The following is a 23,242-nucleotide window of genomic DNA, read 5'->3' as shown; positions in this document are numbered from 1 at the left end:
AGCTGGGGGGTGATAAATATTCAAGGCAGATGAAGTAACCTCAGGGTGGGAGTCTGCCTGAATGTTAAAGGAATAGCAAAGAGGCCAGTGAGTGAGCACAGGACAGTAGTAAGAGATGAGGTCAGAGAGGTCACAGATGGTCAGATCAGGTAGAGCTTCATAGACATTGTAAAGATTGAACAAGATGGGGAGCCAATGGGTATTTCAAGCATAAGAGTTATAATCTTATTTTTTAAAGAATCACTTTGGCTGCCATGTGAATAGACTACAGGGAATCTAGGGTGCAAGTTAGGAGTCTGCTGTAGAATCTAGGCAAGAAATGATGATGGCTGAAACCAGGGTCTTAGCAGTCTTAAATAGAGCAGTGAGATAACTCAAAGCAAGAAAATAACAGTGGTCACTTTGAAGGTCCCAAGTAGAGTTTCCCTAGAAGGCAAACGGAGTTGATTATTAAGAAAGGGCTTCTCTATGAAGAAAGGAATAATGAGCCATGAGGTAAATGTTATACAACAGCATAAAATATCTTCGAAAAACTATTAGGTTATTGCAATAGAAGACCCAGTGAAAGAATGAGACTTAAGAAGATGGCTATTGAATGTGTGTTTTCACTATAGGCTAGAGATAGGCTGTGTTTCAAAGCAATGGTAAGATTCATAGTGGTCCAGAAGTCAAGTGTACAGTTTATGGTATAAATTGAGATTATCATTAAGTAAATGCTTTGAAATTTCAATGTAGTATATAAATGTGCCATGGTATTAGGATACTGTTAATGTTTAAAAATAGAGTGATAACATCAAGGGGGGAAATAGAATTAGGGGGGAGAAAGGAGGCCTTCAGATTCAGAATAGGCTCATTTAGTTGGGTTCCCTCAAGTTTTTATCTACTATAATCATTGTTTTGTGGTGAGTCAAACTTTTAAACACTCAGCTTACTTGTAATATTAATTGTCAGATTTTATATCTCATCCTCAAATAGAAGAGTGGAAAATAATTGTCACCTTAAAGTTTGCTTGATTATAGTGGAGAACAGTTTAAAAAGAAAAAGGCTTCTGTCCTGGATTTGCCATTTAATAGCTGAGTTATTTTAGGCAAGTTACTCAACTATCTGATTTTTAGTGCTCTTGCCAACTTTGTTCTTTGAATCTATGATATAGAATATGAAAAATTGTACAGATGAAAGTGCAGAGCTGGTGAGGGCACTGAGAGCTTCCATGATGATGTCTCAGTTTATTTTCTCTTCTTTTTATATCTTATTAAAATACTGAGGGATCAGAAATATTTTTTGCCATTGTTTGTTTTTCATACATTTGTGTTCAGTAAATGTTTATTGAGTGTTTGACCTAATGTTGTTTTTGGCCAGTGCTGTACATACTTTTTCTGTAAATAGTGGTAGTAAATATTTTTGACCATCTGGTCTTTGTCACTACTCAACAATGCATTGTAGCATGAAAGCAGCCTCCCACAATATGTAAACCAATTGGCATACCTGGGTTTGGCTGTAGTGGACAGTATCAGGCCATGGCCCATACTTTGCCCACTCCAGATTTAGGTGCTGAGAATATATGAGTGAATAAAACAAGTAAAGAATATTTTCCCTTGTCAAGTTTACTATATAGTAAGAGGAGGTAAATAAAATGTGCAAATAAAATATAGTTATCTCCCACTTCTCAAAAGTTAACATTAAGCTTTTGCTTTTGTGTTAGTGTTTATTTTGACTAACTGAAAAAAATTTGAAGAGGATTTTTGCTTTTATGAAAAAAGGCAAAAAGTGACAGTGGCACTCAGCATTTGTTTTGGAGTGAGCGGTTACAGAGGGCACAACTCTAGCAGCAAAAGTAGCACTGCCAAGCTCCTTTCTTGGGAACTACATTTAGCATCTCAGCATCAAGCTGTCATAGCCTTGAACTGGATCTGTGAGCAACTGTGCTTTATCTCAATTTATTTTGTGCATCTGTTAGCAAGATGTGTCCTAGGGTATCAGAAAAGCCTAAGGTTATTTTTTTTTCTGCGAATGATCAAAATTTTTTTTGTACAAATTAATGGTAATTGCTTCTTTGCTTTATGCCATTTCAACTTACAGAAATTTTCATATGAATGCTGTATTTTGGATAGTGTGAGAAATCTGTACACAGTATGACAGTTGTGAAAGGAAGTGAATTCTAGGGCAGGAAATTTTAAGCAGAGTGGTCAAGGAAGACCTCATTGATACATGGGCACAGACCTGAAGGATAGGAGGAAGCCAAGAGATATCTGGGGAAAGAATAGGCCTGGCAGAGGGAAGACCAAAAGAAAAGGTCCCAAAAGCCTATAGTTAAAGAAATTGTACTGAAATTGTTTTCTTTCTTGGCATTTTAATGGGAGATGATCATGCACATCAAAGCCATAAGTCATAACCTCTTGTCTGTGTGTGCCAGATGGGTGAGGAACAATACTTGGAACAATTCCTAGAATTTGATTTACGTGGATTAAATTTATGTTGTATGATTTAAATGTTAATACTTTTTGCATTGTTAAAAAATTCAACTGAGTAAAATTTAAAGTTCTTGCTGCCTTTATTCAACAATTCAATGACTTGGGCAACATCTAGTGTGTGACAAATAGAAAGGAGCTCTAAAGAGCTGTACAAAGTGAAAGATTTTATATTTATAGACAGAAAGGAACAGAAACAAGGAAGTTATACTAGGCAAAACAAATTGATTACATTACTTTTCCTTAGGGGGTGGCAGGGGGTCATCAGGCAGATTACCTGACTAATACTGATCAGGTAATTCCTGATTGGTTGGTTTATGAGTCCCTTTCTGGGAGAGGTAAAACTGTAATTAGATTCTCAGTTGGGTAATGTGGGGCTTAGCATAATCTTGTTTTTAATAAACTTAGATGCTTGTATGTGGCTTTTAGAATAGTTGTGTCAATTGCCTAGTCTAAGGTATAGTTTCAGGTAACCTTTTCTCCCCAAGTGTATTTGTCCACTTTCTCAAATTCAACTTATGTACGTACATGACTCAGACAAATTTCTGAATATGAAAATTGAAGTTATTTTTCATTAAGTGGGTCATTTCTTTGTAATAAAGACTTTATTTCACCAGTACAGCTATCTCTTAAGTACCCCTGAGTTGGAGATTAGCACTTTGAGAGAAACGAGCTATAAATTGTGTTATAGTCTTATTCTCAAAGACCTTACAGTCTTGGGGTGGCAAGATTTACATAAGTGGCAATTAAAGAAGCAGGGTGATGTGGTGTAATCAAGTCCAGAAGTCAGAGGCCTGTGGTTTTAGATTCTAAGAAGGTCTTATTGCTCTTATTAAATATCAGTGTGACCTTAAACAAATTAAATTCCATAGGTTTCATTTTCTTCATTTTTCACATGAGGTCATTGTACTGAGTAATATTTATTGTTACTTCTAATTTGAAAATGCCACAAGTTAAACTTGGGCTTCCCAGTCTTTTTCATGACACACATAGAAAATTTAAACATCTGTCCAGCACACCGGGGTAAAGTGATGACATGTTCATAGCCAGGGTAGTTGATCTAGTCACTCTAGGCTCTGCTTGCCCACCTGGAGGTCTGAGGGTGACCAATATCTACAGCATACTTACAACTCATCTTTGTGGCTAAAATCGTTAATAAGAGAACAAAATATAATCAGTTGTTACTGAGTTAAGGGTGGTAGAAGTTCAGAGAAGGGAGAGCTAAGTATGGGGTCCTGTTATTGACAGGGGCTTTATAGAGCGTGTGCTCCTTGGAGGATGTCTTAGGAGTATGAGGCACAGTAAGGGTAAATCTTTATCCTAAGACAACACGATACACGCAGATTTCAAGTTTCAAAATAGCTCAGATGTGCTTTAAAGAAGAAGGGGAAAAGAATAAAACCAAACCCCAATTGTGAGTCTCTAGAGAGCTAGGACCATGTATTAGTTATCTTAATTTCCCACATAGAACCCTAGGGCCTAACCAGTATGAGGACTGGTAAAACATTTAGAGGAAGTAATGAGAGATAAGATTGGAAGATTGCATGATTATGTGTAGCTGATTTTTAAAATGTCAGTTTGGGGGAGAGAGCTTTGATTTAGCATTATAAATGTGAAACTAAATAATTCTAATGATGTGATTAGAAGCAGGAAGCCCTCACTATAGATTTTTGAAAGGAGGTTTGCATGTTGAAAATGTATATTTAAAAAAAAAATTTTTTTTTTTTTTTACATTTATTATTTTTGAGAGACAGAGACCGCGTGAGCAGGGGAGGGGCAGAGAGAGAGGGAGACACAGAATCCGAAGTAGGCTCCAGGCTCCGAGCTGTCAGCACAGAATCCAACACGGGGCTCGAACCCACGAACCATGAGATCATGACCTGAGCTGAAGTCGGATGCTTAACCGACTGAGCCACCCAGCCACCCCGAAAATGTATATTTTTTAATAGTTATGTTCAAGATCGAATAAAAGAGGAAAAAAAAATAGCTAAGGTATCAGAACTCAGTGGAGCTGAGCTACTGTCATGTAGCGTAAGCATTTACCAACAACATTTAATGATTTATTTCTATGGGAAAAGTCATTTTGAGTTTCATTGTTAGAAATGGTTTGTAGATACCCAGACTGGCCCCAAAATTCCATTCCTACAAAATCTAGGCGAAATTTTATACCCTATTTCACAATTACAGTGGTAACTAAATAGTGAAAAAATACTAATCAGTGCTATTTAAATACACTTTATTTTATAAAACAGTAACAATAAATGATGTAAATTATTAATAAATATATAATAAATTATATATATAATTCTGAGAAAAGAGTAAGCTTAATTAAAGAGGAATGAAAAGGTAGATGCAAACTTAGGAAGCTTATGAAGGGAAAGTCTGAAGCTAGCATCCCAGTTCTCTGTTAAGGTTAATATCACTTCAGAGCTCACTGTATCATTTTCCTGTTTATGGGTGAATTTAGAAAAAGCGTATACCTAGGGCGCCTGGGTGGCTCAGTTAAGTGTCCGACTTCGGCCCAGGTCATGATCTCATGGTTCGTGAGTTTGAGCCCCGCGTCAGGCTCTGGGCTAACAGCTCAGAGCCTGGAGCCTGCTCCAGATTCGGTGTCTCCCTCTCTCTCTCTGCCCCTCCCTAGCGCGCTCGCTCTCTCTCTCTCTCTCTCTCTCTCTGTCAAAAATAAACGTTAAAAAAAATTTTAAAAAGTATACCTTTATTAGGCTGCTGTTAGGAAAGTTTTGTGGGTTATTTACAGTATTGTATGGGCAGAGAGGAGAATTTTTTTTGTAATGCCTGGCTCGATCTGGGAAATAGAGAAAAGAGGAAAGGGTTGGGCAAGCAGGCAGCGTAGAAGGGGGAAGTAGGGTTACTCTTCCTGGTAATTCCCTCTGTTTGGTGGCTAAGAGCCCAAGTATTGGGAGGATTTCACACTGAAAAGGCTAAGCCAACTTGATAGAATCATGGTTTCCAGGTCTACGTATGGATTTTCCATGCAACAGAATTGGATCGCTGTGGGCAAAGGACAAGGGAAAGGCATTGCCTGTCACCTTTCCTCTGTACTGGAGGCCCCATGTAGCACTGCCCCAGCTGCTTTATTTGTCTCCAGGCTGGCACCTCAGGAGCAGAAAGAGCTTTAGAATGCTGTCCCTCTTGGCCCATATTTCCACAGGTGGAATGGGGACAGAGACTGCCCAAAGGACTTCCCAACCAAGGCCATCTCTGGAAGAGGCACAGAGAGCTCAGTGCCTGCTGCTGTCTGGAGTTCATCTTTGAATTAGCTCACCCATTCTTTCTCATTCCCAATCTCATCCTTAAAATTATTAAAATATTAATATAGATTTAGAGCTTGTGGATTTAGAGCAGGGTATATAAGTAAGGGAATCTGCCTCCTTGGTAAATCACAGCAAGATAGCATCCAGCTGTGTTCATATGAAAGGGAGATTTCTAAGATTGAATTAGTTGAGTAAAACCTGAAAGGAATATTATTCTCCCAGAGGGGAAGGAATGAGGTGGTGGGAGGAGTAGTTCCTGTTACTGACCACCAGGTGGTGCCCCTAGGCCAGGATCAGTAGGTGGAGATGAGGGGATAACTGTCCTACTGACAGGATGTTAATAAATACAGCATGACTTGAGAAGTAGCAGGAGATCATTATGATATGAGCTAGATTGAGTACAGTGACTGTGATATAGTAGTAGGTGCTCTTTGTAAATATTGAACTGAAATGATAATTGTGGAAATGGAATAGATAATAGAAGAGTAGGTAGGATTTAATGACGGCTAGAAAAAAATTAATGGCAAACAAAATTTAAAACCTGAAGATTTGTTTGGGAGAAGTTGTAAGACAGTGCCCATTTTCCCACAAAGCAGCTAAAAAATTATAATATTTTTCTTTTTTAATCTTTTTTTGTCCAAGATTTTATTTAAATTCAAGTTATTAGTTAACATATAGTTTAGCATTGGTTTCAGGGGTAGAATTCAGTGATTCTGGAAAATTACAGTTTTTGCTGAACACCAATTGATATTGCTGTTTTCTATGTATTTAGTATCAGGCAAAGGGAATATTTTATTTCCTGTCAAGGGAATACTATGAGCTTGGAAAAGTGGGGTTAAATCAGAGATGGAGATGTATTTGGCTTTTGAGTTGTTTTCTGTTAAAGATACTTTACAGAGCATAACTTAGTTGCCAAAATAAAGAACTTTTAGATTTATTAACCCTCATTTAGAGGTTCAAAATGTGTATGTTTCCTTTATTATAGTATTTTATGTAGTGGCCCAAAAGATGTTTTGATTATCCATAGTGATCTTAGGTTGACATTTAATATGGTTGTCATAAGAATGAAGGTACAGGTAAGGTGTTGTTGAACTTAGTAAATTTGATTTTGCAAAGTTATCATCATAGGGTCCCTTCTAAAAGTTTTTTTGTTCACTTGTTTTAATCTGAGTTACATTCCTATGTTTGGAACAGCAGCTTTTGTGATGAAGGCTCAACATAATACGAAGTTGTGTTCACTCTTTAAGTTAAATCTAACCTCTTTTGCCTTTACATTACAAAATAATTAGACCTTTAAAGGAATATAATATGTGACCTCACTTCTGCTTTTCCTTTTTATTCACGAGGCAATATAGCCTTGAATGTTAGTTGTGAGGGAACAGAAATTTGGCATCTAAAATCCACTACTCTTTTTGTTTGAATTGTTGAATTGTCTTCCGTTGTGACTATTAGCTCTCAAAGACTCATAGGTAGGTAAGTAGATAGAAGGACAGACCAGGATCATGAATTATATAAGGTAATCACTAGAACAGATTGGAGTTTTTTTTCAGAAGTCATAGCAATTGACTTATTTTGATGTTACATTGTTCTGACCTGTGATCTTGTGAGTCACCGGGAGCAGACTATATTTCACTTTGGAGTTTTCATACTTTATATTTGCATTGATTTGTGTCTCTCATTTTATATATAGATGGACTTTGAAAATACCCTTTTCCTAAGTAGAATCATTTTAGATATATAAAAGATGTTTGATTTTAAAAATTAATCTTATGACAAGTCTCTTTGCAAAAAGAATTAGCAAGGATTTATTGGTTTAGATATTATAAAAATATTCATACCTGCTGCCAAAGATCAAGTCAAATATTTAATTAATTTGAGAGAGGGTGGAGGGGAGGGAGAGAGTACATGTGCATGAGTGGGGGAGAGGAGCCGAGGGAGAGAGAGGGGGAATCCCAAGCAGGCTCCAAGCTCAGCACAGAGCCTGACACAGGGCTCAATCCCACAATCCTGGGACCATGACCGGAGTTGAAATCAGGAGTTGGACACTCAACCAGCTGAGCCAGTCAGGCGTTCTTCAAGTAAAATATTTATTAAGATCTGACAAATATATTTTATTTTATCATAGTAACATCTTACTGGGGTAAGGAGCCCTGACTCAGATTGCACAATTGTAATACTGAGGAAGTTAAGAATTCAGAAACTTTGGGTTACAAAATGAGCCACTTGTGACACATTAATTTCCAGCCAATAGATCCCTCTCTGTTGCTAAGTGATTAGCAAGACTCATAGACTGCTAAGCTTTAGGGACAGTCCTAATCAAACTCCTCATTTTACAGTTCATTTTTACAGGTCTGAAGATCTTAAAACTTGCTTGAGGTTATACAGCTAATGAGTGATTCCAGCTCCAGATCCCTGGATTCCTTCTGATTCTGTGTTTAGGGTTTTTGCCTTTTTATCCTGTTGATCATGTCAGAAAATTGAAGAATAACAGTTCTGTCAAGCAGGAGAAAGGAAAAGGTGAAGAAAGTTTTTTCTTTTTCAAGATATTGGTGACTAGATCAGCTTGTTTGAATGAGGGCAGAAATCTAACAGCAGTGACAAAAACTGATTTCATTACTACATTTTTGGTTTCTTTTTTTTTTTTTTTTTTAATGCTTATTTATTTATTTTGAGAGAGAGAGTGTGAACAGGGGGAGGGGCAGAGAGAGAAGATAGACTCCCAAGCAGGCTCCGTTCTGTCATTGCGGAGCCTGACACACACAGCCTCGATATCAGGAACCTGGGAGATGTTTACCTGAGCTGAAATTAAGAGTCTGATTCTTAACCAACTGAACCACCCAAGCACCCCCTACCTGTTGGTTTTCTTATGTTATTACTTTTAAATAATTCTTGTCTTCTTTTTCAGATGAGTAGCAACAGAAATAAAATTATAATGATTCCTTAGAGTTATCTTAATACTGTTCATCGTTAAAATATGAGCAGTGACATTCTGGATTCTCATATATCTAAAAAAAACAAGAAAGTAGAGTAATTAATTATATACAGGGCCCTAAAATAAGGCCTTTTCTATTTACTGAGATAACCAGTTAACCATACAGTCTCTATGGAGCTATTTCTGCATTGTGAGGTTGAGGGTAGGGTAGAAAAGAGAACTCATGATTGTAGTCTCACGTTAACCACAAAATAATGTTGGAGAATTATAGCTAAGAAAGAGGGATGAAGGTAAGAACCATCCCTCCATCATCTTTCTTATTGCTTTAAAATACCAAGAAACCTGCCCTGAGAATACTGAATTTCAGTGACTCATTCAGTGATTGAGAATCTTTTCCACATAGTTGTCCGTGATATTTGCAGGAATGTTTTGTGGAAATGAATTTGTTTTAATAGTATTATTTAGGATTGTACGCAGCTTATTGAGTATCTATACAAGACCTTTTTCATGTATATAATGTAATTTATATTGCATGTCAGCTTTTTGAAGTAGGTCTGATCTCCTGGTTTTGTTTTGTTTTGTTTTTTTCACAAATAAAGTAATTAGGGCTAGGCAAAATTTCAAACTTGCCTAAGACCAGAGAGCTAGTACATGGCTAAGTCTAATTTTTTTGCTCATTTGATTATAGCACATATGGCTCAATAGTGTACGTTTTTATCATGTACTTAATGTGAGCAGTGTAATATAAAGGCAGAGGGTATAGAAGATCTTAGAAGGACCTAGACTGCCAAAAAGTTGGTTAACCTTCCAAGTCTTTGGAAGATCCATCTAAGGAGACTAATTTTCCTAAAACACCTAAGGGGGAAAAAAAAAAAAAACAAAAAACAAAAAAATCAATTGGTCTTAGAAATCTAAAGTAATATTTGAAGCTTGATAATTAATTCTTATAGTAGAAATGAATAAAGTAGAAATTTAGATAGAAGAATAGAAGTTTCCCATTACTTTCCATATCCACTGTCAAAAGGCCACAGTGAAATTGTTGTAATTCCAGAAGTCACCACCTCCAGAGTCTAACCTCTGAACAGTACCTGAAAGTAGGAAATGCAAGGTTATTTATTTATCTTTGCTTCAGGTAATCTAACTGGCAGATAATGTGACAGTAGCAATGATTCTTTTTAATTCTGTGTTTTTGGTGTTGCTTCTCCTGCCAAGTTGCTACAACTATCTGAGTGGTAAGACAAGAATTCTGGAGCATTGTACGAAAGAAAGTTCCACTTGTCTTTTTGAACCTTTCATTAACACAGTATCTTAGGTTGGAAGGGACTTCTATAGTCATTTTATTCGTCTCTGTAACATTCTTCCCAAGTGGTTATCTGGCTTCTCAAAATCTCCCAAAGAAGCCCATTCTACCAGGCATGCCTCTGTTAGACAAATCTAACATATTAAACTGGAATCTGTATTAAATTGCATTGCTTCAGTTAGGGCCAGTCACAGTATGTAATGCCTCTGCAGGCATGAATTTCTTTCATAATGTGTGTTTCTGAATAATCCCTTCTCTAGGCTAATAATCTCTAGTCTTTGGGATATTTTTTTTCTTTCTTTCTTTTTTAAATGCTTATTTATTTATTTTGCAGGGGGCGGGGGGGTGGCAAGAATCCTGAGCAGGCTCCATGCTGTCAGTGCAGAGCCCAACATGGGACTCAAACTCATGAACCCAGAGATCATGACCTGAGCCGAAATCAAGAGTCGGACTCTTAACCTAATGAGCCATGCAGGCTCTCTATTTCTTAATTCAACAAATATTTATTGATCCAGGCATTCTAAATGCTAGAATGCAATAATGAATCTTTACTATAAACACTGTACTGTGAAATATTACTGTCTCTGTTTTATAAGTGAGGAAAACAGAAGATTGAGGTTGAAGTGACTTACCAAGTTCACACAATTGGTTAGAAATTTACTGGATGTCAGAACCATGCGTAGCTCCAAAAGTCATGCTTTGACCACTACTCTGATGTGGGTCTTGCCAAGAATAATCACATATAAGCCTAGAGTAGATAAGTTCAAGAAGAAGGTTGGCCTAAAAGAATGGCTTAAAAGTACTTCCTAGGTATGAGATTATGGGGATTCTTGGGATGCTAGATGAATTTGGAGTCTTCCTGGGCTCCATTGGAAAACTACACATCAAGTAAATTCTTGACAGTCACAGATCTAAATTTGTGGTTTCAGCAATTCACTAAGGACCTCAGAGGTCCATGACAAATAGGGAATGCTTCACAAATTTCAATGTCATCCTTGCGCATGGGCCATGCTAATCACTTGTATTGTTCCACTTTTGTATATATGCTGCTGAAGCAAGCATGGGGCTGTTCTTGCACATCATAATTTGGAATATTTAGTCATATTGGTCTATCAGCTCTTGATTATTCCAGTTCTTCTGTATTCTTCTTAAATGGTGGTGTGCAGAACACAATATCCAGATAGGTATTTAGCAGGGACTAGAGCTGAGCTATCACTTCCCTAATTCTAAGGTGCTGTTCTCTTCTTTCAATGTACACAGCTCCATTTTGAAATTGTTTTTCCTTTTTACAATGTGACTTTTTTTCATAACTTGAATTTTCATTTGGTGAAATTCATAGAATTTAATTCAGCACAATTGAAATTTTTATAGATAGTGCTTTAAAAATACAGATGTTTAGTAATTTTGAGAATGTTAGAAAAGAACACTTTTTTGAAAAACTTAACCGTTTCTAAAATATTTGCTTTTAAGAGTAAAATGCTTTCAAATTATATCTTCTTTTAATACAGTAGTAAGGGTGGAGAATGTCAATATTTCCTACCTTCAGCACCTAATTTTTCTTATTTTATATTTGTAGTATTATTTAATGTATGGCTCTGTATTTTTGTGACATTTTTAAAAATCCAGTCATTTATTATACTTAGATCTTCAGGTACATTTGTTTTTTAATCAGTGCTCAGTTCTTTTTCGTAAAGTGTTTTCTTTAATGTCTGGTGATACTTGAAATCCAAAGAGGTTTTGTCTTAAAAAAAAAAAAAAAAAGAATTCCTAGCTTGAAATTCAGCTTACTAAGGTAAAAGAAGTCTCTGGGATTGCAATAAATTATCTCCCAGGAAATCAGGTGTGATGACAGAGGAATGGTCTGGGTCTGTAGGGGCCTAAGAAGAAAAAGTTATTGTAGTTGTTGTTAGCCATTTATTTCTTTTTAGGATGGTAAGATAGAAAATGTTGTTTCTCTAGCATATTTGTGTTATGATGTTTCTATACTTCACATAGATTAAAAAAATTAAAATTTTTTTTAATGTTTATTTTAGAGAGAGAGAGAGAGAGTGCAAACAGGGGAGGGGCAGACAGAGAGAGGGAGACACAGAATCTGAAGCAGGCTCCAGGCTCTGAGCTGTCAGCACGGAGCCTGACGCAGAGCTCAAACCCACTGTGAGATCATGACCTGAGCCGAAGTTGGACGGATGCTCAACTGACTGAGCCACCGAGGTGCCCCTAAAAAAAATTTTTTTTTTGGTATTTATTTTTGAGAGAGAGGGACAAGGCGAGCAGGGCAGGGACAGAGAGAGAGGGAAACACAGAAGGCTCCAGAGCTTGCCACAGGGCTTGATCCCACAGACTGCAAGATCACGACCTGAAGTAGGCACTTAACCGACTGAGCCACCCAGGTGCCCCTATATTTTTTAAAAGTAGTATTAGCACTTTCATTGAGGCTGTTAGAAAAATTTCATTCTACAGTGCAGAGTTGCAATCTTGAAAGCAATATTTGACATTTGAATATTGCTTTCCTGGTTTGGATGTGAATTTTTTTAGTTGGAGAGAAATTCTCATATTTGATTTCTGAGCCAGAGTCTTAATCAGATGTTGTCAATTTAATTTGAACATAAATCTTTTTAGCAAGTATCAGCAGGGAATTAATTAATTTCCTGGCTTACTTGAGAAAGATGTCACTAGAAAGCTTTATTTATGATTTCTAAAGGCCCTCTGCTGATACCTTCTGGTATTGCTGAAAGTATGTTAGTTGAAATAACATGCCAGTTGTTCTGCATTACACCAATGCTTCTTACTGCCTGCAGTGTATTTTAAACACGGTTTTCTTGGTTATTCCTAATATAATTCCACCGTCTTATTTTTAATTACCAGCCAGGTTATGGGACTAATTCTTTTGTTTTATTGAAGTATAATTGACATATGATATCCTATTAGTTTTAGATGCACATCATAGAGGTTTGATATTTTCATACATAATGAAATGATCCCTATAATAAGTCTAGTTACCATCTGTCATCATGCAGAGTTACTATAATATTATTGGCTATATTCCCTATAGCCCTATAGAGGGGATTGTACCTCTTAATCCCCTTCATCTGGTTTGCCTACCCTCAACCCCTTCCCCTCTGGTAGCCTACAGTTTGTTTTCTGTATCTGTGAACCAATTGCTGTTTTGTTTTGTTTTTTAGATTCTACATAGAATTAAAATCATATGGTATTTGTCTTTCTGTCAGTCTTATTTCACTTAGCATAATATCCACTGGGTCTATTCGTGTTGGTGCAAATGGTAATTCCACGACCTAATGTTAAAAAAAAAAATAATAAAAGAAGGGCCATTAACTGTCAAGAGTAGTGAGTGGCTTCCAAATTATTTTGCCCACCCACACCTTAAGCATGTCTCCAATATTTTTATGTTTTAAATTGTACAAATAAAATTGTTTCTATAAATTACATACATCATATAATATAAAAATTAAATTAAAAGGATGAGATAGGGGCGCCTGGGTGGCTCAGTTGGTTGAGCGTCCTACTTTGGCTCAGGTCATGATCTCGCAGTCCGTGAGTTCAGGCCCCGCGTCAGGCTCTGTGCTGACAGCTCAGGGCCTGGAGCCTGCTTTGAATTCTGGGTCTCCCTCTCTCTTTGCCCCTCCCCACTCATGCTCTGTCTCTCTCTGTGTCAAAAATAAATAAATACTAACAAAAATTTTTTAAAAAAATGATGAGATAAAAGTACAAACGGAAGTTACAATGTTTTCTTACCACAGTCCATTGGATTGTCTTGCATACATTCAGGTGCATGTATATGAAAAACATTTATATATACCTTAGGAATGTGATGCTAACCATAATATAAGAACAGATTTTACAACAGAACTGTCAGTTTTGAGGTAGGTTGCCTGGGGAAGATCAGGCAAAAGCTGGAGAACCACACACACATCATGCATGTTGTAGGACATATCCATGACTCCAGTTGAGAGTTGGACTAAACAACCTCTGATACTCCTGAATTCTATGACTATAGATAGGAATTCATAGGTGGAGCACTTACATTTAAAACACTGTAGGAAACTTAGGCTGTGAATCTGGAACAGGACTAAACAGGAAATCGTTCAACTTCTTCACCCAAACCTGCTCAGAACTTCTGCTGTCTTTAGAAATTTGATGGGGCACCTGGGTGACTCAGTCGGTTGAGCATCTGACTTTGGCTCAGGTCTTGATCTCACAGTTTGTGGATTTGAGCCCCATGTTGGGCTCTGTGCTGACAGCTCAGAGCCTGGAGCTGCTTTGGATTCTGTGTCTCCCTCTCTCTCTGTCCCTCCCCTGCTCACGCTCTATCTCTCTCTCAAAAATAAATAAACATTAAAAATTTTTTTTTTAATTTGATGATTTCTGGGGTGCTTGGGTGGCTCACTCAGTTAAGCTTCCAACTCTTGATTTTGGCTCAGGTCTTGATCTCATGATTTATGAGTGCCAAGCTCTGTCCTGATAGCTTGGAGCCTGGAGCCTGCTTGAGATTCTCTTTCTCCCTCTCTCTGCCCCTACCCCGCTCGTGCTCTCTCCATTTCTGTCTCTCTCTTTCTCTCTCGAAATAAATAAACTTAAAAAATTTTTTTTATGGTTTCTGCTTCACAAGCTATCTCCACATAGGAAAAAGTTTTAAGTTTTCTTGTAATATCCTGACTATATAGGAGAATAAATCTATAAGTAAGGAATTCCAACAATGAACTTTATCAACAGAGTTTTACTCTGCTTTAGTATACCAAATAAAAGGAGAGAGGCAGGGAGAAAACATGAAAGCAAGTTAAGGATGAACCATTATTTTAAAGTGTATAGTATCACAGTCCCTCTAAAATCTGTAAGTTACTAAAATAAATCTATAAGTACTGTTTCACTAAGAATAAGTAATTCTGGGGGCGCCTGGGTGGCTCAGTCGGTTAGGCGTCCAAATTCAGCTCAGGTCATGATCTCACGGTTCGTGAGTTTGAGCCCTGTGTCTGGCTCTGGGCTGACAGCTCGGAGCCTGGAGCCTGCTTTGGGTTCTCTGTCTCCCTCTTTCTCTGACCCTTCCCCACTGTGCTCTGTCTCTCTCTCAAAAATAAGTAAACATTAAAAAAAATTTTTTTAAAGAATAATTTATTCTGTGATGTAATTGAGTAGCTTCACTTTTTTAAGCTCAAAATTGTATTGCCTTCAAAACAAAACTTTAGCATCCATCTGCCCTTTTTCTTTTTTCTTTATGGTGAGGGGATGGTTTTGTGAAATCCAGCTAGCAAAGATAAGCCAGCAATAAGCTTATAGCTTTTTCACTGTACTTGATTTGAGTATTGTGGATGTGACTATAGTGCTACAGAGCACCTACTTAAGTTTCTTTGTTGTGGTGGTGATTTTCTTCTTTCCTGGTTGATATAATACCCTGTTCTGTGTCATTGCTCACAGAGAGGCAGAAGCCCTTCTGCTTCAATGCATCTAAGAGTGTCTAGCATCATTAGAACTTGAGATTTTGTTTTTTAATTTCTAATCCTGCATTTGTTGAGAAGATTTCCATCTTAGTAGCACTTTTTTTTTTAAAGTATAAAAGACACAAAATGAAAGGCCATTGGATGGCCTGTGGGATGTTCTTTGGGAGATGTTTTCTACAATTTTAGTGAAATAGAAGCTTATTAGAATATAATACAATCTTAGGGAGCATACACTTGGTTTATTAATAAAAGCCTCATATGTTAAGCAGCTATGCAAATACACAAATAACCACCATCTTTTAGTGTAGAAGTAGAATATCTTAAACATTGTTTTCTGGCTTTAGCTCACTGGAGGTTTTCCAACAACATTTAACTTGTTTTCAAATGATTGTAGATTGTGCAGGACACAACTATACATTCTTCTGGGTTAAAGAACAGTGTCTACGTTTTATACTGCTTGGAACTGTTGTCTGCTACAAAAATGCAGAACAGCTGAAGAAAACAATCTACCCATTTTGTTATTGCAACTGATTGTTTATTAGTGGAAATATTTCTTTGATAAATTTCTTTCCATTTTCCATATTCCTTGGGTGTCACAAATTGTCTTTACAAGATTTGTGATGAGTTATACCAAACATAGAATCAAATTAAGTTTAAACAGATAAATACTCGTGAGGTTAATATATTCTTCTTAGGAATGTTCCTCCAGAGGGCCTTTGCAAATAAGGTGATCTTGCTTGAGTTTCTTGGTAGAAAGATGGAATCCAGGCTATTTTCTGTTGTTAGAAGTTTAGCTTTGTGAGAATGGGAATAAAGGTTTTATGATCTGATTATAGCTCAGGAGAATTTAGGCCATAGTATAAATTACCTTCCTTCGGTCTACATACTGGTTTGGGATGTATATCCTTTTTTTAAAAAATTTTTTTGCTCCTACTTCTATGTCATTATCTTTTGTTGCATTTGGGTGCAGAGATTTTTGCATTGGTACAGAAATCCAAGACAAGCTTGACTTTTGCTTCTTGTTTTCATCATTATAAGGATTTGTAGTTCTAGTATTTTACTAAATAAAATCAATTGAATAAACAGTTTTCTTATTTAGATGAGTCACACTTTGTCACATATAGACTAAGTTTACCAAATATGCGGTTTAACCAAATAGTTATTTTTTCCTTTTTTAGTGGGATTTACCTAATAATTAGGTTTAAAAAAAAATAGCTGCCATTGAAACTGGCAAAAAGAAAAAAAATCTTTGCAAAAGCAATTGATGTTTTATATAAAGAAAAGACACTCCTGTATGTCTCTTCTTTACTATAGTACACAGTACACTTCACTTCTGATTAACAGATGTGTGGGTTTTTTCCCCCCACACCAAGCACTTCTCTGCAGTATCTGCTGGGTGTCCTACAGTTTAATGCAATAATGACCCTATCTGAGAAGATAGCTTCATATCCCACAGTTTAAGGGCATAGACCCACAAGACTGCTTCCCCTCCCTGTTTAGCTGCCACTGGCAAGTCCAGGTTTTGACCAGCTGACTACAGATCAAATGATCCCACCACCTACTCCTTGGGTTCCATAAATTTGCTAGAGTGGCTCAGAGAACTCATGAAAATATTTTACTTACTGTATTAGAGGTTTATTATAAAAGGGTATAACTCCAGAACGGCAAAGGGCAGTTATGTGTGAAGAGGGGCAGAGCTTCCGTGCCTTCTGGGTGTGTCACTCTCTCAGGACTTCCCATGTGTTTACCAACCTAGAAATTCTCAGAACCCCATGGGTTAGGGATTTTTGTGGAAGCTTGATTATATAGATATGGTTGATCAGATCACAATCTCCAAGCCCTCCTTACTCCTTGGAGATGAGGGAGTGTGGGGCTGAAAGTTCCAAGTCTGAGCACATGGTTGGTTCCTCTGGCAACCAGCTCCCATCCTAAGTTAAGTGGAGGCATTCCACAAGACACCTCCTTAACATAAAATCAGGTATGGTTGATGGGCGCCTGGCTGGCTCAATTGGTTACGCATCTGACTCTTGATTTTGGCTCAGGTCATCATCTCACTATGGGTTCGAGTCCCATGTTGGGCTCCACGCTGACAGCACAGAGCCTGCTTGGGATTCTCTCTCCCCCCTCTCTCTGCCCCTCCCGAGTTCGTTCGTTCGTTCTCTCTCTCTCTCTCTCTCTCTCTCTCTCTCTCAAAAATAAACTTAAAAAAAAATCAGGTGTGGTTGAACAGGGTGAGGAGGTTGTTATGAGTAATACAACACTCATTTCACCTTTATGCTCTGAAGCTATTTCAGGATCTAAGGACAAAAGACCGAATATTATAACAAAAGATGCTCCCTTTGCTGTTAATATGCAGGAAATTCCAAGAGTTTTGGGATCTATTAGCCAAGAACTGTGGATAGAAGACCACAAAATATTACAGATCACAATATCATATGCTAAGTGTGAAAATGTCAAAGCCATTCTTTTTGATTGAATGTTTTAAGTCTATTTTTCTTAAGGAAAAAGAGAGACTTTCTCTCTCCTTAAAGATTGGAACCCTTGTGATTTTTTTCTTCCCATTAGTTTATTTCTCTTATCATTCATTGTCTGTAGCTTTACAATTCTGTATTGTCCTAGTACTGCTTTTGAAATTACAGCTGGAAACTCTGAAAAGCATTTTGACAAAGGAAGACTGAATTGTGACCTTACACCAACAGTAAGCTACAGGAACAAATGAAATTAAGAAATTAATATTATTTCAGATATGTTTCTTTGTCCTTAGTCTTTCAGAGAATTGTTGAAACCAAGAATTTAAAAGTCATCTTTTTGCTTTTCAATGTAATTAGAACTATAAAACATTCTACCTGCTTATAAATCTGCTTAAATTTTTTGTGAAGGAGTTTCCGTAGACTGATATACTACCATTTTTCAGATTTTCAGAGTTCTCAAAAACAAATGTTTTCTTCACCATATGTAACACAGGGAAACTTTATTTTAACCTTTATGTTTATCACATAGTATAAAACATTAAAAAAAAAAGAAACCACTACAGGGTTCTAATAACCAGAACTCTATATTCTATTTCTTTTTTTTTCTCAGGCAATCATTTTTATCCTGGAATTTATTTCAATATTTTCTAAATAGCATGCTTATGTCTTTTTTTCTCTCTTGTAGATAGTATCTGTTGATTGCCTATAAGAAGATGATGATTAAGTTCTTTTCTCTCTGCCCACATTTTATTAAAATTTTAGTTAAATTTTGATACTGTTTACATATGCCAATGTAAATATTTTTACAAAGTTGGGGGATGGAAATTTTTCCTCTGTCCTTTGAGGTCTTTTTCGCTGGTATAAGGCAGATTAACAGGAGAAAATCATATTTAATTACCTAAGTATGGGGCTCCATAAGAATATGAGACCCACAGGAAGTCAGGCAGTTGAGGCTTATATGCTATCCAGAACTAAAGAGAAGTTGGGTATGGGGCTGAGACTTCAAAGGAAAGATGAAAGGAATCTTCCTAGGAAGATGAAAAAGAGTGAATGTTTGGTAAACAAATGTTTGCTGGATCATACAGAAACAGTGGGGCATAGAGAGGAATTTTTTTTTTTTTTAACGTTTATTTATTTTTGAGACAGAGACAGAGCATGAACAGGGGAGGGTCAGAGAGAGAGGGAGACACAGAATCTGAAACAGGCTCCAGGCTCTGAGCAGTCAGCACAGAGCCCGACGCGGGGCTCGAACTCACGGACCGTGAGATCATGACCTAAGCCAAAGTCAGAGCTTAACCGACTGAGCCACCCAGGCGCCCCCTTTTCTTTTCTTTTCTTTTTTTTTTTTTTTTTTTTTTTGCATAGAGAGGAATTTTAACAGACTTTGCGAAGTTCCTTTCTGTCTGCCACTCCCAAGTTCAAGTTATACTATAGTTAGCTGTGGTGATAGCTCTCTTCTTGGAGCAGGTTCTCTATCTAAATTCTTTTAGGCATTTAGGGGGAAGGTCAAAGTTTCTTTGTAACCCTTCTGATTCCTTTTTTTTTGTTTGTGTATTTTTTGAAAGAAAGAGAGAGCAAGCCCCGGTGAGGGGCAGAGACAGAGGGAGAGAGAAATCCCACGCAGGATCCACGCTGTAGCACAGAACCCGTTGTGGGGCTTGAACTCAAGAACTGTGAGATCATGACCTGAGCCAACACCAAGAGTTGGATGCTTAACTGACTGAGCCCATGAGCCTTCTGATTCTTAAAAACAATCAGCCTAGAATCATTCACATGCTAGAGAGACACATTTTGGTGTAGCAGATTGTGCTCCCCTACAGTCCTGAAATTGACTTGGTAGATAGTTTCATCTCAGTGGATCAGTCACAGTCTTGACAATAGGTAAGTTCAGTTAAACTCATTTCAGGAGGTAGTAATGCAGGTAGACTTCCAGAGGTAGGCCTGTGTTATACCTGCAATCAGGTACTTAATAAGACATTTCTATAGGAAGAAAAGAAGAACAATAGTTAATGATTGGAACAATTATCAGCCAATTTGTAAGTTTTGAGGATAATCAGTTGAGAAGATTTCTAGATGTCAGGGTTGAAGCATCTTTTATAGTTTGAATGTCTCTAATTATGTCATTGTGTCTTCAGGCAAACTTTGTCAGTGGCCCGTATAGCAACATGTACAAAGATTGTCTAAACATGAATTATTAGGGTGAATTCTCTGAGGTTTACATCAAGTTGTTCAGTTTGGAAGACTTTAGGAAGGGCAGTTTTAGTTCTCAATGATTCTAACTCAGAAGGGTTGGAGAAAAATTAAAAACATTAGTTTGGAGAGTTGTAGCCAGACATTGGAGAAACTAGAAGAATTCAAGATCTAGTCAATTTAGAATGAACAGTATTAGAATCTAATATCCACAAAGGTGTGCTCTTGAAACATTTTTTTCTGTCTATAACCACTCTCATTTCTACCAAAGATAGCCAAATTAAAAGTAATTTGTTTGCAAAATAAGTCTAGTTTTAGTAAATTGGCCTGGTTATTTGCATAAATGCAGCAAGAATAGCAATTGATCCTATAGGCTCTTATATTTTATTACTAATTTTTTAAATGTTTGAGAGAGCGGGGAGGGGCAGAGGGAGAGGGAATCAGAGTGTGGAACCTGACACAGGGCTGGAACTTATGACTGCAAGATCAGGACCTGAACCAGTATCAAAAGTTGGATGCTTAACCAACTGAGCCACCCAGGTACCCCATATAGACTCTTTTTTTTTCTTTAAAAAAAAAAAAAAAAATTAACATTTATTTTTGAGAGACAGAGTGACACAGAGCCTGAGTGGGGGAGAGATAGAGATGGGGTACACAGAATCCGAAGCAGGCTCCAGGCTCTCAGCTGTCAGCACAGAGCCCAACAAGGGGCTTGAGCTCATGGACCACAAGATCATGACCTAAGCTGAAGTCAGCTGTCCAACCAACTGAGCCACCCAGGCGCTGCGCCCCCTCCCCCGCCCCCCCATATAGACTCTTTTAAATCTGCTTTGGTGAAACTGTGTATAAAGGGAACTTCAGATTGGACTTTTAACAGCCTCCAAAGGCTAAGAAACCAAGCCAAATACTTGCCATTAGACCTTGCCTACAATATAATTCCTCGCTTTTCAATGTCCCCAAAACATGTTGAGGTTCCTGTACCTGCCAGGAAGTGACCTTTTTTTATTCACCTGGGAAGGCTGCTAGGAACCTTGTAAGCAAGGTACCAGGCCAGTTTTTCCAAGGGGCTTTATTGTGTCTATAGTCCTCCTTGGTTCCTTAAAGCTGTCTGGTCATATCTGAGTCTGCATCTTTCTCTCAAATACAACATTCCAATCAAAGTTTTGGTAATATAACCAGTGTTTACAATTGTCTTTTGTTATAAGGAGAACAGATTCTTATTGAAATTAAGCAAATAAATATATTGCCATAAAAATAAGAATATTCACTGAGAGTTTCTAAATTCTGGAGGGATCAGGTACAGAGAAATATATAAACGTCTCAAACATGCTTATAAAGATATAATTTACCTAATTGCTGTAAGTTTATATTTGGCTTAGAGGAAAGGTTTCCTTATATCTGGGAAACAAGATTAAAGAGCCAACAATATTCAAACAGAAAGTTATAAAAATTATAGTTATTCTCCTTCGTTTATTTAGTCCCATATAACTAATTCTTTTGCTTGAATCCAGTTTTCCTGATAGTTCTGGAAATTTTTACTCAGTCCAATTTTATGATCTTCAAGTTATCAGAAACCTGTCTTCTAGAGTCTTTTCCATGAATCTCCTTGAATATAAAGCATTTTTCAGGAACACTTTTGTAAAAGTATCTGAGTAAAAACATAACTATGTAAATGATAAAAGACTTAAAAATGTCAGTGGTTAACGACCTGATTAGAGTTTATTACAATGGAGTTGACAAGGAAATTGGTTATTTCTGTGACATACAACATTTTAAGATAATAACTAGAATTATGATTGATAATAGTATACCAGGACATATCAGGATTTTAGAAATTTTATATAGTTTTTAGAACACTTCTATTAATATTTACCCATACAATATAAGATTTATCATCACTTACTTGACAAATGCTTCCCATGTAATAACATCAAATAAGCCTAGTTTATTAAAAATTTTTTTTAAAATTTTTTTAATTTCTATTTTTTGACAGAGTGTGCACGCCTGCACACATTCAAGTGGGGGAGGAAGGGGCAGGAAGAGAATCGCAAGCAGCCTCCATGCTCAGAGTGGGTTAGGGGTAGGGGTGGGGTTTCGATCTCATGACTGTGAGATCATGACCTGAACTGAACTCAAGAGTCAGATGCTCAATTGACTGAGCCATACAGGCACCCTCAAATAAGCCTAATTTGTTCTCTCTCTCCTTATAAAAAAGATGCTATTTTTTTGCATTTGTTTTTCGGGGGCCCTTTGAAAAATTCCAAAGCTATTTTGAGCTCTTCCAAAGCTATTTTGAGGTTCCTTGATTTGGGGGAGCTTTGTCAAAAGATATCAAAAAACTTTAAAAATGGGTCACTATGGAACAGTGCATAGTTATCTATTTATCCAAGTGGCAATTAAGACTTAGGTAAATATAGAAAGTTCACTGGCTGCATAAAGGAAACACTTAACCCTTTTAATATTGAGAATATATAATATTCAGTTTTCTTAAGTAATCAAAAACTGATTAAGCAACATGAAGCATAGGGCATTATTTTGATAAAACACAGGAATTCTGTTTTCTAGTGGGCAGATTGCTTTAAGGGTAAAGAAAATCCCTTTATAATTTCTTGTTATTGAGAGCAGACCAAGAAAACTTCACCTTTTTTTTTTTTTTTTTTTTTTTGGGACAGAGAGAGACAGAGCATGAACGGGGGAGGGTCAGAGAGAGAGGGAGACACAGAATCGGAAACAGGCTCCAGGCTCCGAGCCATCAGCCCAGAGCCCGACGCGGGGCTCGAACTCACGGACCGCGAGATCGTGACCTGGCTGAAGTCGGACACCTAACCGACTGCGCCACCCAGGCGCCCCAACTTCGCCCTTTTTAAAATTTTTTTATTTATTTTTGAGAGAGAGCACGGGTGCCTGTGTGTGTGCAAGTCGGAGGAGGGGCAGAGAGAGAGGGAGAGGGAGAATTCCAAACAGGTTCCATGCTGTCATTGCAGGGCCCCATGCAGGGCTTGAGCCCATGAGATCATGACCTGAGCTGAAATCAAGAGTTGAACACTTAATCGACTGAGCCACCCTGGCACCCCAACTTTGTCCTTTTTTTTTTTTTTTTTTTTAATTTTTTTTCCCAACGTTTTTTTTTTTTTTTTGGGACAGAGAGAGACA

The 23,242-nt window shown here is 37.3% G+C and overlaps 1 protein-coding gene and 1 non-coding gene across 6 annotated transcripts in view; one reads left to right on the top strand and one right to left on the bottom strand.

The window, feature by feature from the left end:
- Nucleotides 1–23,242, top strand: part of TMCC1 (transmembrane and coiled-coil domain family 1) — a 247,514-nt gene that overhangs the window by 78,042 nt on the left and 146,230 nt on the right. The gene's annotated exons all lie outside the window — the stretch shown is intronic.
- On the bottom strand, nucleotides 10,934–11,037 carry LOC125931113 (U6 spliceosomal RNA). The gene has a single exon (XR_007460370.1). It is a non-coding gene; the product is annotated as a U6 spliceosomal RNA (small nuclear RNA).

Source organism: Panthera uncia, chromosome A2 (genome assembly GCF_023721935.1).
Source record: "Panthera uncia isolate 11264 chromosome A2, Puncia_PCG_1.0, whole genome shotgun sequence".
Classification (NCBI taxonomy): Eukaryota; Metazoa; Chordata; class Mammalia; order Carnivora; family Felidae; genus Panthera; species Panthera uncia.
The sequence above is the reverse complement of the archived record's forward strand: the minus strand, read 5'-3'. Positions and strand labels throughout refer to the sequence as shown.